The sequence below is a fragment of the Ambystoma mexicanum genome, chromosome 1q, assembly GCF_040938575.1.
Source record: "Ambystoma mexicanum isolate Mex_15411 chromosome 1q, UKY_AmexF1_1, whole genome shotgun sequence".
Classification (NCBI taxonomy): Eukaryota; Metazoa; Chordata; class Amphibia; order Caudata; family Ambystomatidae; genus Ambystoma; species Ambystoma mexicanum.
In genome coordinates this window covers 1,443,927,058-1,443,942,132 of record NC_090922.1, presented here as the reverse complement: position 1 = coordinate 1,443,942,132, position 15,075 = coordinate 1,443,927,058, and the positions used below count along the sequence as shown (strand labels likewise).

Below are 15,075 nucleotides of genomic sequence, written 5' to 3'. Positions count from 1 at the left end.
TAAAGCTAATTTATTTGCTTAAAAAGAGACTGACAGCAGACAGGGTCACATTAGCATAGACAGATGCGTAACATTTGCATAAATAGTTAGCAGAGGGACAGTGCTCAAGATTTGAGCATACAGTAGTTGCTCATTGAATGCTATTTCGTATTTTCTTAGGCTCTTTGCTTCCTTCCCTTACAGCAAAGCTAAGTACTTGTACAGGTTTGGTTTGTATGCCCTGTAATAGGCATGCTGCACATAGTTAATGAAAGAGAGCCAAATCCCAACATAGGACGTACATTTTCCCCCGCAAGTGCCTTTATTTTCTCAGAGGCTAGATTCTCCCATCACATTGCTATAACCGAACTTTCTGGGTTTGAGTGATAAGGTTGGCCTACACTTGCGAGGATATATCCCATCAACCCGTTCTCCCAGTAAGATAACTAGCGCGTCCATAGGTAGTGTCACATCTAGCATAGCTTTGATGTGTGAAATGAGTTCCTTCCAAAATGTTTAGGCTTTAGGACAAAGCCACCCCATGTGATTAGTATGATTCCCTCCAGCAATTTTCTTGGAATGAATGGGTTATGTTATGTAATTTGTCTGGAGAGAAGTACCACTAATAGCATAGCTTTAATTGGCATTACTCATCTGTTTGGGCCACTTTGCGATTACTCTCCCAGATACATTGCATGGATTCCTCGCTGATTTTGCTTCCCATGGCCCGCTCCCGGCTAAGCATGTAGGGTAAGCGTTCCTGGTGATCGTAATGATTAAGCAGATTATTAAGTGCTGAGAGTCTCCTCTTTGAGTTATGTGAGGTCCAAAGCATTGAGCTCTCTAGTACCTCTCTGTTTGATGGCAGAGTGACCGGCCCAATGGCGCAGTTTGGAGTACGTGATCATTGCTTTTTCCCGTTGTGCGAAAATCCTCTTACAGTCTTCAAATGATATGTCATTTATAACGTGCCTGTACACAAGTGTTTATAGGCACGACAAGACAAGGGAGGGAAGACAGAGGGAGGACAAGACAAACGATTTTACTAGGCCTTGTGTCATTCAGATTGTGCAAGTGTGACAATGCAGAGTGCAGAGGGAAGGGATAAGTGTGAAGTGCCAGGGAGAGGGTAATTGAGGTGCAATCAGAGCAGTATTCCTCTGAGTAAGTGCAGCCAGGGCAGCGCGACTCCGGGTAAGTGCAAGGAGGCAGGGACTGTAGGGTTACAGTTACAAACCCTAAGTGCGTGGTAGGTCTGGTGGCAGTGCACGGGAGACAGATCATGCAGGAACCTGGTACCCAGTGAGACTCTTAAGGACACCAAGCAACCAGTCGGTGCAGCAGATTGGTGGGTCTGCAGGGGGAGAGAGATGGAGAAAGCAGAGGAGGAAAGGAAGATCTTTAGCTGCTTCCGGAACTTTAGGTTGCCCGTCTCAAGTTTGAGATGGGCAGGGAGGTGATTCCAGAGGCCTGGAGAAGCGTCTGATCCTCAGAGAGTTTGAGGTAGCTGAGCGAAGGGCTCGAGAAGGATAGGTTTTTTGGAAGAGAGTTGGATGTAGTACGGGGCCCAGCCCCCGAAAGCCTTGTGGACAATGCAGAGGGTCTTGGAACTTCGTTCTTGCAGCCACCGGGAGCCAGTGGAGAGATTCCTACAATGTGAGTGGGTACCCCCCCTTTAAAAATCTGTCTGTTCCCTCAGCCCTCTCCTAATCCATTGTGCCAAGGCTGACTTCTGCAAGCCGGGGTGAATTTGAGATTATGAATAATGGATGATAGCGGAACTAAGCTACAAGGAGAACCCCATGTCTTTGTTGCTATGGTAAGCGTAAGACTTGTGGAGGATACGAGAGTGCATTTAGTTGTCTCCTGGGCTGGTTTAGAAAACAGGATCTCATGCTAAGGGATTTAGGTGCAACTTACTATTGCTGCAACCATAATGGGGCCCCCCTGTGAGCAGTCCCGATGTAAACGAGTGTGGAAGCTGTGAAGCCAGATAGTATCAGTAAATGTCTGTGACCCCTAGGCCTCCTAGGTTCTCATTTCTTAATAGTCCCCTTTTCTTTTTGCTATTCTGGGCTTCTACACATGAAGATCATCTTCTGAAGTGCTTGTAGCCTATGTGTTGAGACGTGGGTTGGGTGAGCCGAGAAGTGGTAGATCAGTTTTGGGACTGTATTAATTTTCACAGCTAGCTCCCTACCCAGCTACAAAATGGCTTGCTTGTCCCATCTCTTTAGTTCTGATTCCAATTCCATGAGTAGGGGAGGGAGTTAATCTCAAACAGTGCTTTGATGTTCCTGGGCATCCTAACCCCCACATTGCCAATGTGGTCCTGCTTACATTATATTGGGAAAACCCATCCTTGATCATCCAGCTCCACCTACGGGAGTGCAATGGCCGGGCCTTGAGATTTGGAGTAATTGACTTCCAACTCAGAAACTTGACTGAAATTATCTAGCTCTACCTTCAGGGCTGTCGCCGATCTTCTGTTCTCTGATAGCGTGACTAAGACATTGTACGCGTACAAAGGGATTTTATATTCCTTTCCTTGGAATGGCATACCTCTGATGTCGTGGTTGCCGCGAATGCAGCCAACGAAGGTTTCCATCGAAAGGGCAAATAATGGGGGACAAAGGGCAGCCATGTCTCGTACCTCTAGCCACTTTGATGGGAGGGAGGTTGGATTGCCGTTCAAGTGGAGGGGTGGGGTAGTTGGCTAACATGAATTGCTTAAATCTCCGTCCCAGACCCGCCAACTGGAGCAACGTTCTCTTGTATGTCCAGTCCAGCTGGTCAAATGCCTCAATGGGAATAAATCCTGCCTTTAGACCTATGTTACCTGCTTCCCCATTCCCCTCCCTCCCTCCCCCTCCTCCCATGACCTCAAATTGAACACTGAAACCACTCGGGGGGGCGGGGGGGATTGGGAGGTGTAGAAGGTCACCAGAGGACTCCCCCGTCTCCTCCCCCTTCATCATTCCTCCAACTCCCCTGACCTCAAAACTGACATTGTAACCCCCATCACCTACCTCCTCCCCTCCCCCACCCTTCCCTTCCTTTAAGTAAATTGTTCTACATATTGTTCCACTGATTTGTTTTATGTTTGTAAATATGCTGCTCTCATTATACCTGTTATACTGTAAAGCGCTTTGGCTTAAAGCGCTATATAAACTCAATAAACATAAACAATAAACATATTTCTACCAAGTTGAGGGTTTTCCTCATATTGTCCTGAGTAAAGCCTGTTTGGTCAAGTATGCGTCATTGTTAATAAGGGTAATCGGGTATGAATTAAGGGACTTCGGATCATTATTGGGTTTTAGTATGAAACTGGTGGATGTCTCTTGCATGGTCAGTGTTGTAATTTCCACATCCTGGAAACATATTAAATAGCTTTTCTAGGTGTGGGGCGAGCAAGTCACAGTATGTTTTGTAAAACTCTGAGGTAAATCCATCCAGTCCCGGCTTCGTTTTTGAGTGATTTAATGGCGACTATAACTTCCTGCTCCTGAATCGACTGTTCGGGTTGTGTCACAATCGCTAAAGAGAGTGTCTGGAAGTTGTTCGCTCGTAAGTAGTCTCCCTGAGCTATCGGGTCTGGAGACGCTGCTACCATAGATGCTACATGCTATTTGTACACCAAAGCCAACTTGCTGCCTCCGTCTCGACACAGCAGTCCATCCTTCATCTTTCAGGACTGGAATATTATTGCAGGCTTTACGCTTCGCTAGATTGTGTGCTTGAATTTTTTTGCCTTATTACTACCCCTACTGTATTGGTATTGTTGGACTTTAAATAGTGCTTCAGTTCTATCTGTGAGATGAGCTTCCAATCTCACTCTGGCTATTGTCAACTGGTGTCGTGCTTTGATCGATCCTAAGGTTTTGTTTCTCCCTTATTTGAACTTCCTTTTCTAACCTTTCTCTAAAGCAGAGCCTAACTTTCGAGTAAGCGGAGTTTAGTTTCAGTAAGTCATCCCTGACAACCACCTTCATCGCATTCCAGACTATTCCTATTGTCCTTAAGATTGGTTTCAAAGTATGAGATGATAGCTGTTCAGATCTCATGGCGATTCATTCTCTTTTAGTATGGGATTTAACAATCTCAAGGGCTTACGACTCTGGGGAAGTCATGCCAGAGACTGAAAGGGTGAGTGAGACAGGGCATGATCAGAGTGCGCTGTGATATTTATGGAGACCTTTGAGATTGCAGGATCCAGTGGCGAGGGGACTAGGAGTGTGTCAGTTTGCGAAAACCTCTGTGGACACAAGAGTAGTATGTGTAGACCCTCTGAGTATCATTTTGCATCCTCCAGATGTCTAACCGGTTCTTTTCTCAGAGGACCTTCAAAGCTAATGAATTTCTAAAGTGTGTGGTTGGCAGTGTTTTATCAATCATCGGGTCAGGGACCAGGTTAAAATCACCCCCTATAACAATGGTTCTTTCGGCAAAGGCCCAGAGCTGTCTCAGCAGTTCTATCAAAAAGAGAGCCTGATGTTTGTTGGGGGCCTATAGTGTTATAAATGTGGAAGTATTCCCCATGAAAGACCCTTTAACCCATATGTATATTCATTCAGGTCCTGCAGAATCCCTGATTTTACAAAGGGAGTTTTCTGTAAAAGGAAATTGCAACACCCCTCCTTTTAACCGCACTGGACATGAAACACCCTGGTGAAAAACGCCCGTGTACAAACCACATTTCGACCACTTTCAACTACTGGGTTTCCTATATGAAGACAACCGATGGGGAAAAATCTACTCGTTCTGCCAGTACTAATCTGCGTTTTTGCAGGGGAGTTGAATCCCTGTATATTCCAAATCAGCCTCACTAGGTAATTATCAGGGTTCTTGACCTTAGGGTGGGTCATGTGAGCAGTGTGTCCATGCCTTTAAGCACCTCTGATTGCCCTCCCCCCATAACCTGTCCATGGTAAATGCCGTCCCACTTGCGTCTCAAATTTAAACCTTGAATAAAGTTACCCTTGCCAGTCCCCAACAGATAAGATGTCATGACAAGCCGGTCAAGTGGCACAGCTAGTAGAGAGCTCGCTTTGACACCTGTGCAGAGCCTGCTGACGCAGGTTAGAATCCCGGCAAGGCCAAACTCAGCCTTTCATCCTTCCGAGGTCGATATATGAGCACCACACACCGTGGGTAATAATAAGCAGCGCTCAGATACCTGAGGGTTCGTAGCGCTATATAAATGCTAAATTATTATTGTTTTATTTATGACTGTAAATAGAAAGGGTCATAGTCCGGCGTTAAAACAGACTTGGGGCAACAAGAGATAGAGATAACCAGATCATCAATTACTGAGCAAAAACATTCTTTATCTTTCTCTAAGAGAGCACATTTTTATCGAGAAACTCAAACCTCACAGGTGACTAGACCGCTGCCAAGAATCGCAGTTTCTTTGACATGTTTAGTTTGCTCCCTTGCGACTTGAGTCCACCGTCAGGTGGGGTCATTGAGGTCCCTCGGGCTCTTTTTCTACCTGTGTTCTCGCCACATTTTTGCCCAGGGAACCACCCGAGCTCTGCTTTTCCTGGGTGACCGACTGTACTCGTGGTTGTTCCTGCCGTGTCTGGAGAGAGGAGCTGTTCCTCTTCTTTCATTGTTGTAATCACCCAGGGCGGATACAGGCGAGTGAAGTGGAGCACTGTCTGGAAGCCGCATCTATATCGAATGTTCTTCTCTTGTAGCCACTCTGTGAACGGCCTGAGAGTTTTGTGCTTAATCGGGGTGATTGAAGCTACGTCGTGATATGGAGGCTTCACAAATGATTATTTCATCCAGCTGCCTAGCCGACTCGGAATCTTCTTTTCCAGCTTGTAGAAATGAATTATTGTGATGACATCTGGTGTAAGGCCCTGTTGAGAGCCAGCTTGGTGGGCATTTGTGTGTTCAGTCTAACTTGATTTGTTGGTCCGGCGAGGACCCAGGACTTGACGAAAGAGTTTGATAGCCTAATTCCTGGCTGGAAATGTCAGCTGGGAAACCTCTAAGGCGAATGTTGTTACGGCACAAGATGTTTTCAGACTTCTCTTGCTTAAATTCTAGGAGGTTTACTTTATCTTATAGCACTTCAATCCATTGGGCCCACTCGCTGACTTCATAGGACTGTTCGCATAGGGTTGTCTCCGCCTCCGCAATGCGTTGTTCAGATTCCTCCAAATACTTATCCATGGAGGCTATCTTACCAGACATCTGATAGGGCTCATTGACACATCATTGCTCTGGATCAAATCATTCCTCGCGGAAAGGACAAACGATTTGGTTAAAAGCCTTTCAAATCCACACCACCGTATTCCTCCTGTAGAGTACTACAAGACTTCTCACTATCCCGCTTCTTTTTCAACATCTGCATGACACAGCTAATCAACTTCATCAAAAGGCACGGACTAACATGCCACAACTACTCAGACGATACACAAATCATCTTCAAATTCGGGGCATACAAGAAGAGAACGCACTCCTAGGAGAGTGTCTCAAGGAGCTCTACCAATGGATGAACATTAACAAACTCGAAATTAATCGTGACAAAACTGAAATCATGATTACACTGGAAGACAGAGGGAACGACCTGCTCAAGCCATGGACAGAGCTGGAAAACCAAGCAACGCCATCAAAAACTGTGAAAACATTGAACCCCAAGTGAATGCTATAATCCGGAAATGCTTCTTACTCCTACAAGCAATAAAAAAGACCCTGCCATTCCTCTCCTTCACGCACAAAACACTGGCTATTGTTTATGCTAACGGCATATACCTCGGAATGCAAGAATACCTAAAGAGGAAACTACAATGAATACAAAACGTGGTAGCCAGACTCCTCCTCAAACTCAGCAGAAGAGATCACTTCACACCCGTGCTCAGGATCCTACATTGGCTCCTGGTCAAAATGAGAGTCTCCTTCAAAGCCCTGTGCATAACACACAGAGCAATACACGGCCAGGGAGCAGACTTTATTCAAAAGAAATTCTCCATCTAGAACCCGGAGATCCTGCAACGACATCCGTCTTGAACCCAAATGATGATAACAGAAGAAAAAACTGGGTGGCTCAGCATTCTCCTGCTTAGCTACAAATCTATGGCACTCCATTCTGAGGGAAATTCGAACCGTGGAGGACCATACAAAATTCACGAATATGCTGAAAATCTGGCTCATCAACTCCGAACACAATGAAGCCGACTGAACGATGACCGCACACATCCCGATCAACCAAGCACAGTAAAAAAGAAAAGTAACCAGGAAAAACAAGATTGAGGGATAGGACCGGAAAGAGAAGCACCCATCCCTCCCCCAACCACTCCAGCCAAGATAGAGCCACGGAAAAAGAGAGGGTGATGAGCCAGAAACGCTTGGGACAGGGAAGTAGGCCAAGGAAAACTAAAGGGCTGGAAATGGGAAAGGGTTGGTCACCCCCAGGCATGCCCACTTAACCCCCACCAAGGGAATCCAGTTAAAGAACTCCCCGCCCGACTTTACCAATACAACTAGAAAGGGCACACGGGAGAAGGGAAGATGCAACTAATAAACCGGAAAAGCTGAAGATCATTATCCATGGCCACTAACAACCCAAACTGTTACGAACATTCAACCCTCCGCATACACCTCTCACATACTGCACTAAAACAACCAGAACTCCTCAGCACAGCAAACCGCACACACTTCACAACACAGCAACAAGACATAGCACACACAGTTTTTCACAACACCACATGATGTCTGCCCCCCGAATCTCACACCCAATGTCAGTGAACGGTACATCCGAACTGAAGCTGCTAACAGCACATCACAGCTCCCTTGCTCTTTCTCCCGCTTCTCCCACTAACCTACCCACCTTTCTTTTTTTATTCACAGAACCACCAGAGCGCTGAGAGACCACGCAAGTGGCACCTGTGCACGGTATAAAAACATCTCTGCCAGGCATCCCTGGATCTCTGCTTTAATGTCAGTTAGCCAAAGTTGTACGCCTACTTTTGTGGCCCATCGAGGCGCAGCGACTGGTGTGCTGTATTAATGGACCAGGGCCACCGTGGGAGCTCCTTCCCTTTGTCCTGGGCATGGAGTAGGGAGGTAATATCCCCCGATTTCTGTGCCTTCCTGCTTTCGCCATGGTGTGGCTCCTAAAACAAGTGACTCTTCCCATTATGGCATGGGCGACAAACATGGGGCATACCACCCTTAGGCCGCTTTGCTGGGCTAGGTCAGACCCATCATTTTGGATCGAACACTGTAAGGCTTCTCTCGCTGTCTAGGCAGTTTCCAGGCGCCCAGCATCCCCAGGCTAATTATCAGCATAGCAGGTATCACAGGGCTAAGTCTCTCTTTCAAGCACAACCCAGATGCTGCCAGAACACATCAGGAGACTGCGGGCATGCCTCAGGAAGAGCAGCATTCCGTTCTAGGGCTCAGCCCCAAGGTCATGGTCCTCAGCCGCTTGCTCCGATCACAACCAAGGCAGCCCCTCCAATATCAACCGCGTAGTAGGTCCTCTCAGGACCACACGGCAGAACTCCACCTCACCAGCGCCAGACTCCTCTGGTCCTGCCAGCTCAGGTGCCGAGGTCACTTACACAGTGGCACTCTCCACACCGCAGGCAGCGTAAGCAGACACAGCGCCTCCGGTATCCATACGCTGCTCGGGCACAGGCCCCCGCAGGGGAAGGATGGTCTGCACCCTACCCCAACCCACCCCAGATCGAGGCAGTGCGAGGAGGGAAGGCGTTTCTAGAGTTAGCGCAGCCTATCAGGCGGTTTCCCCCGGCTCGGTTCGATTTGACAGCAGTAGGGCCAGCAGGGATCTCTGGCTACTGCCTCGTCCCGTGTACCCCCCAAAAGATGGCCTCTCCTCAGACGCCAGGCCCACATTGCAGACCAGACGGCCCCCCCGAACCTCCTCCATGTGCGGTACTTTGCTCCAAATAAGACTCGATCGGGGCATTGCTTGCATGTTTGTCAGCTGCTTTGGGTTACAGGACAAACGTAGGCTTTTACATGGGCAGTATCAGGCCATTTATCTCTAAAATCACCGGAGGCACTCCGTCGGCCATGCTGTCTCGCCACGCACCAGGTCACTTCCCCCCACCCCCCCCAATTGTTATTCTTTTTCGACAAGTACTTTTTATTGGAATTTGTCAAGAGATACAAATTAAACACAACTCAATAACCAAACAATATCCTATGAACGTAACAGGAAGAAAAAAAAGAAAACCCCCCCTCCCATCCCGCCCTCCAAAAACTCAGGAGCCGACGGCAGATGTCGTTGTAGCACACAAAGTAACAACCAGGTACGAAGAACCAAGCATCGCATATACATTCAGGCAACCATTCCCTTGAAACATTAATTCACTACAAGTCTGTGTCCTCTTGAGAAGGTATGATTCCAAGTAACTCCATACTTCTAGGGCACCAGGCTCTACGTGCTCTCTCTTTCAAAAAGTTCAATAAGGGAGACCAATCGACAGAAATTCCCCATGTCGGCCCTGTAGAGAGTATGTAAGCCACTCCATAGCGACAACTGACCACAATCTCGCCACCCATTCGTATTCTCGAGGGGGGGTCATGTGACCTCCACTTACATGCCAGTGCTGCTGCCATCATATTGACGTACAATATACGCTCTGACTTTCTAGGTATGACCAACAGGCTTCGGTGGAGGCCCAGCATCAAGAGACCACCCTTGCCATTGAGCTTAACCTCTAGTACCCTTTCGATGGACTGGTGAACACTCCCCCAATAGGCGGCTAACTTCAGGCAATCCCCCCAAATGTGAGCCCACGAGCCCTTCTCTCCACAGTTTCTCCAGCATAGCGGTGAGGCCGATGGCAGCATTTTATTACGTCTGACTGGAGTTAAGTGCCATTGATAGATCAGCTTCATCCACATCTCCCGGGTCTGGAGAGATCTAGTCAATTTCGGGATCTGTTTCCATTGCTCCTGCCATTCGTCTACGTCTAATACAACACCTGTGGCCTTTTCCCATTTCTCCAAATAAGGTCTGCGTGGAATGGCTTCCCCCATTTTAATAACCTTGTAGATAGATGCCACAAGGCCCTTATCCCCCTCATGTGTAGCTAGATATTTCTCGAACAGAGTCGAGGGTCGAGTGCCTGCCTGCTTCTGGAGTGGATGGGACAACCAATGCCTCAGCTGTATATATCCAAAACTATGAGATTCCTTCAGACCGAATTCCCTCTTACACTGTTGGAAGTCTTTCAACCTATCCCCCTCAAACATATCTCGAATCATCCGACATCCCCCTTTGTGCCAATCTCTGAATGCTAAAGTTTTGTAGCCTGGTGAGAATTACGGGTTATCATAAAGTGGAGTGTAAGGGGAGGGGAAAGTAGTTGTATGTGCCTTCGCGATTGCTGCATACCAAGCCCGTCCCACTGTCGTGGTGATTTGGCTCCTGTACATCTGAGGGGGGTCGGTCTTCCTTTGGGAGCCAAAGTTCACCCTCTACACATCCGGCTACTACCGCCCGGTCCATAGGTCTCCACGGCTGGCCCCGATCATCCTTCTGCCAATCCCGCAAAACTCTCATCTGTGCCGCTAAGTAATAAACTCTAACATCAGGCACTCCCATGCCCCCCGACAGACAAGAGCCCTCATAATAGTTGTAGGCACCCTTGGTCTTTTGCGGTTCCACAGAAAGGGATTAATAAGAGCGTGCAAGGTTCTAAAGAAGGAATCAGGGACTTCCACTGGAAGAGCTTTAAAGAAGTTTAGTAGTCGCGGCAGCACCGCCATTTTAAGGATATTAATTTTCCCCAGCCACGAAATGTATAAGGGCCCCCAGTCAAGCAGCTTGGACTTGATTCTCTCTAACAGCGGCAGATAGTTCGCTCTATAGAGCTCGTCTACTGTTTTAGTAAGGTGGATCCCTAGATATCGAAGACCTCTGTTAGCCCACCTGAAGGGTTGGTCCCGTTTAAGACTTTGTTCTGTTGCTGGTAATAAATTCAGTCCTAGGATTTCCGACTTATTTGTGTTCACTTTCAATCCCGCTACCCACCCGAACTTATCTAATGCCTCCTGTAATGCTGCAATGGAAGGGACAGGGTCTGTCAACGTGAGTAAAATATCATCCGCAAATGCAGCTACCTTATGGATTCGCCCACCAAATACCATGCCTTTTATATCCTCATCCTCCCTTATCGCCCCCAAAAAAGGCTCTAGGTGGAGAGCATAAAGTAAGAGGGAAAAGAGGCAGCCCTGCTTTGTGCCTCTTTCAATTTGCACTGAGGCCGATACCCGTCCATTGATCATTAAGCGGAGGGATGTGTTCTGATAGATCGCTTTGATTCGGGCTAAGAATTTAGGCCCAAACCCCATCCTGACCATGACAACAAAGGGAAAGCTCCACTCTACTCGGTCGAAAGCCTTCTCCGAGTCAACTGCCAGAAGTAAGGCAGGAATCTTTTTAATCTGGGATTTTTCAATCAAGTGGATTACTCTCCTTATATTACCACTCGTCTGTCGCCCTTTTATAAAGCCCGCCTGATCATTACATATCAATTTGGGCATGAGGGGACCTAATCGAGAAGCCAGGATCTTCGTATAGATCTTTGCGCCTACATTTATGAGTGCAATCGGTCGATAGGATCCACAGTTCTCTGGGTCCTTACCCTGCTTATATAAAATGCTTATATAAAAGCGTCACTTTGGCCTCATCCATGGAAACCGGTAAAATACCACATCGACCAACATAATTGTAAAGTCTGGTTAAATGTGGGATTAGGACCTCCTTGTGGTTCTTAAAGAACTCGACCGTAAAACCATCAGGCCCCTGGGCTTTATTCGGGGCGAGCTCAGCGATCGCTTTCCTGACCTCATCCGTGGTTATTTCCCCCTCCAATTGAATGCTCTCATCTTTCGAGAGGACCTGGAGCTCCACCCCCTCCAGATAGGCCTGTTGCAATACGGGGTCTGGAGCACTCGATTGATATAGGGCAGAGTAGTATTGAGAAAACTCCTCCTCCATCGCTGTGGCGTCCGTGAGTCTTTGGCCTCCCTTCGCCCTTATGGCTAGAATCGTTCTGTGCTGCTCGTTCTTCCGCAGCACACGCGCCAACAGTCTATCAGCCTTGTTAGCTTTCATATAATGTAGTTGCCGCAGGCGTAGGAGGCTACGCTCGGCCGCTCTGGTTTGGAGAAGGTTCAGTTGCCCTCTCAGCGCGCGGACTTCCTTAGCAGTGGACGGTGCATGCTTTATGGCTAACCTTGTCATTGCTTCCTTGAGTCTCTCGCTTACCACCTCCTCTTCAGCTCCCTCTCTCTCCTGGTCCTGATTGCCGAAATGTTCCCTCTTATCGTTGCTTTGAGAGCATCCCACCATATCTGAGGGGGAAGTATCCCCCCAGACATTCCTCTCCACGTAATCCTCTAGTTCTTTATCGATTTCCCTGACCAGTACCTGATCCTTAAACAGCACTGATGGATACCGCCATTAATACAACCCAAAAGGACCTTTTGATCTCCGAAGACGCAGTGTCATAGGGCCGTGGTCTGATGGCGCTATGGGGCCAAGGGAGGGGCTCTCAATCTGTCCCAGAAGCGAGGCTGAAACCCAGATATAATCAATACGGGAGTGGGATCTGTGGACATGAGAACAGAAAGAGTCTTCCCCCTGCGTTTCTCTCCAAGCATCCACTAAAGCCACGTCCTGAATTTTCCTTTTAAGGTCACCCGAGGGCCCGCCCACTGCACCCCACATGTCCCTACTCCTATCTCTAGATAGATGTCAAGCCAGGTTAAAGTCTCCAGTTAGAATTATACGCCCCCTTGCAAACCCTTGTAACCGGGCTAAGGATCTCTGAAGAAATGCATCCTGACCTGAATTGGGAGCATACAGCGCAGCAACAGTGTAGACTTCTCCCCTGCCCTCCAGCAGAAGTGCTAAATACCTGCCCTGAGCATCCTTCTGTATAGATTTGAGCGAGAGGTCGAGCCCATCTTTCAAGTCGAGGATCACCCCCCCTGTCTTGCACGACTGTGTGGCCTGGTAAAGACGTCTATAACCCCGTATCTTCACTCTCCATTGATCTCTTGTCTGAATGTGAGTTTCTTGTAATGTCACTATATGCGGATTCTCTCTTCGTACATATAGTTCTAACTTTCTTCTTTTAATCGGGGGGTTTAGCCCATTTATGTTTAACGAAACTATCTGTAGCAGGTCCATATTAGATACCATTGTTGAAGAAAAAACAATCTAAGTCGCAGGCTCCATATTTCGTACACTTCGAAGTGCTCGGTCCCTCACACCAGGCCTGCAGGATAACCTGCCCGGCCTTCCTCTCTGCTCCTGAGAACCCCCCCATCCCATCCCCCAACAACCCAACCCCCCTCCCCCCGGGCGGACTCAGCTGGCAACATGCCCCCCTCCTCCTCAAGAAACGAGAGCTGAGCCACAAAAATAACCCAGTATTTCCAAACGCAGGATATCCCAATCCTATCCCAAGAAACATTCCCTCTCCCCGCCCGTTAAACCTATGCAAGTATAATGCTGTGAAATGGCTATAATCAAAAGAGCGTCATAGGTGCCCTCCCCGGACTTCTTTTGCTGTGTCTCTACGGGTTCAGGTCTCCCTCCCTTCCTGGGTGACAGTAGAGGGGGACTGGGCATGCAGATGGATCCTCTCCGATGAGCCTTGCTCCACCCTCCAGGCGGAGCGCTTCCTGGGCTGCCTCCGCTTGGCCGTGGCCCATTCCCAAGGTTTGCCTGTCTTGTCGCTGTTAGGCAGAAACCTGTGCAGTTCCCTTTGGGAACACTGCAAAAGATTTAGGACTACAGGTGTTAGCAGTAAACCCACTTGGTAGCAGTCTGTACCACCCAGATTTACCTGGTAGCTGTGGCTGCACAGTCAGACTTCCCTCAAGAAGAGTTAGGCAGTATGCAAAGTATATACAATAGGCACTCAGATACAATAGCACAAGCAAACACTTGACCAGAGTTTTGGTATCAAGGTATATAATTATTTATTTAAAAACACACTTATTGAAACACTCCAGCACTATTATTGTAAATCACTCTAAACACAGTTACTATTATATATACACCCCTTATTCATTATCAGACAAGTCTTAGTTAACACCACTTATTTCCAGACAGAGGTGAGCGCTCAACTATAGATGGCTCTCCAATAAGTTAGAAAAAGGGAGGGAAAAAGGCAGAATGTAGGAAGATACACCACTCTAATACTTTGGAACACTTTAGCAAGGCAGAAAAGACAAAAGTTACTGGTGAGCCAAAGTCCATCGGCCGGGCCCACTCTTAGAGAGAGCAGAGCAAGCCCAAGATCACACAATTACAATAGGCTTTGAAAGTCTTGCAGGGAGTTCAGAAACGGTTTAGAGGGGCTCAGACAAGTTCAGCAAGGGCGTTCCAGGCTAAACCAGGTTCGAAAGCCATGGGCTAAATCTACCCTGTACAGTCGGTTGCAAGGGAAGCCAGGCGAAACACGGTACCTTAGGTGGAAAGGATCCTCCAGCGGGGCAGTTGTTCCTGGCAGCGGGTGCAAGTTGTAGCGTCGTCCAGTAGAAGAGAAGCTCTCGACGTGGAGGAAAGATGAAGGTCGTTGCACTGCCAGGGAAGAAACCAGCCGCTGAGTTTTCCGGTTAAAGGTACTACCCTTTGATTCACGGTAGGGGTGAAATGTGGTATCCCGGTTGCCGGAGTGCTTGGCACAGGCAAGGCGGCCACGAGATGCTCCAGGAAGCGAAAAAGGAAGCAGACTGGTTATCCCCACCAGTCGAAGGAAGAAGACTCTCCGGGCGGGAGATCTCCTCTATCGTTGGGAAAAGTGGTGAGACGGTTCAGCAGGGCTCCACTGGTGGTGTCGTCGTAGCAGGTCGGCTCAGCTTCTCCCTCGTCGGATTCTTTGGTCCTGTGGCGACTTCTAAGTCCCCAAAGCCTTGCTTTTATGCAGAAAACCCCCATTCACTCGGCCTAGCTATCACTCAAACATGCTAAGTGGTGAGCCGGCCGGCTCACCACTTGGGCCAATCAGGACGGAGTGCGACTCGAGTTGCCTAGGCAACTCAGTCCAGGGTGCCTAAATCCCCCTCCACCCCTCCTAAGTACCCCAG

At 48.2% G+C, this 15,075-nt stretch overlaps 1 protein-coding gene across 3 annotated transcripts in view; it reads left to right on the top strand.

Moving 5' to 3' along the window:
• ERI3 (ERI1 exoribonuclease family member 3) overlaps positions 1-15,075 on the top strand; it is a 2,288,738-nt gene that overhangs the window by 205,084 nt on the left and 2,068,579 nt on the right. The gene's annotated exons all lie outside the window — the stretch shown is intronic.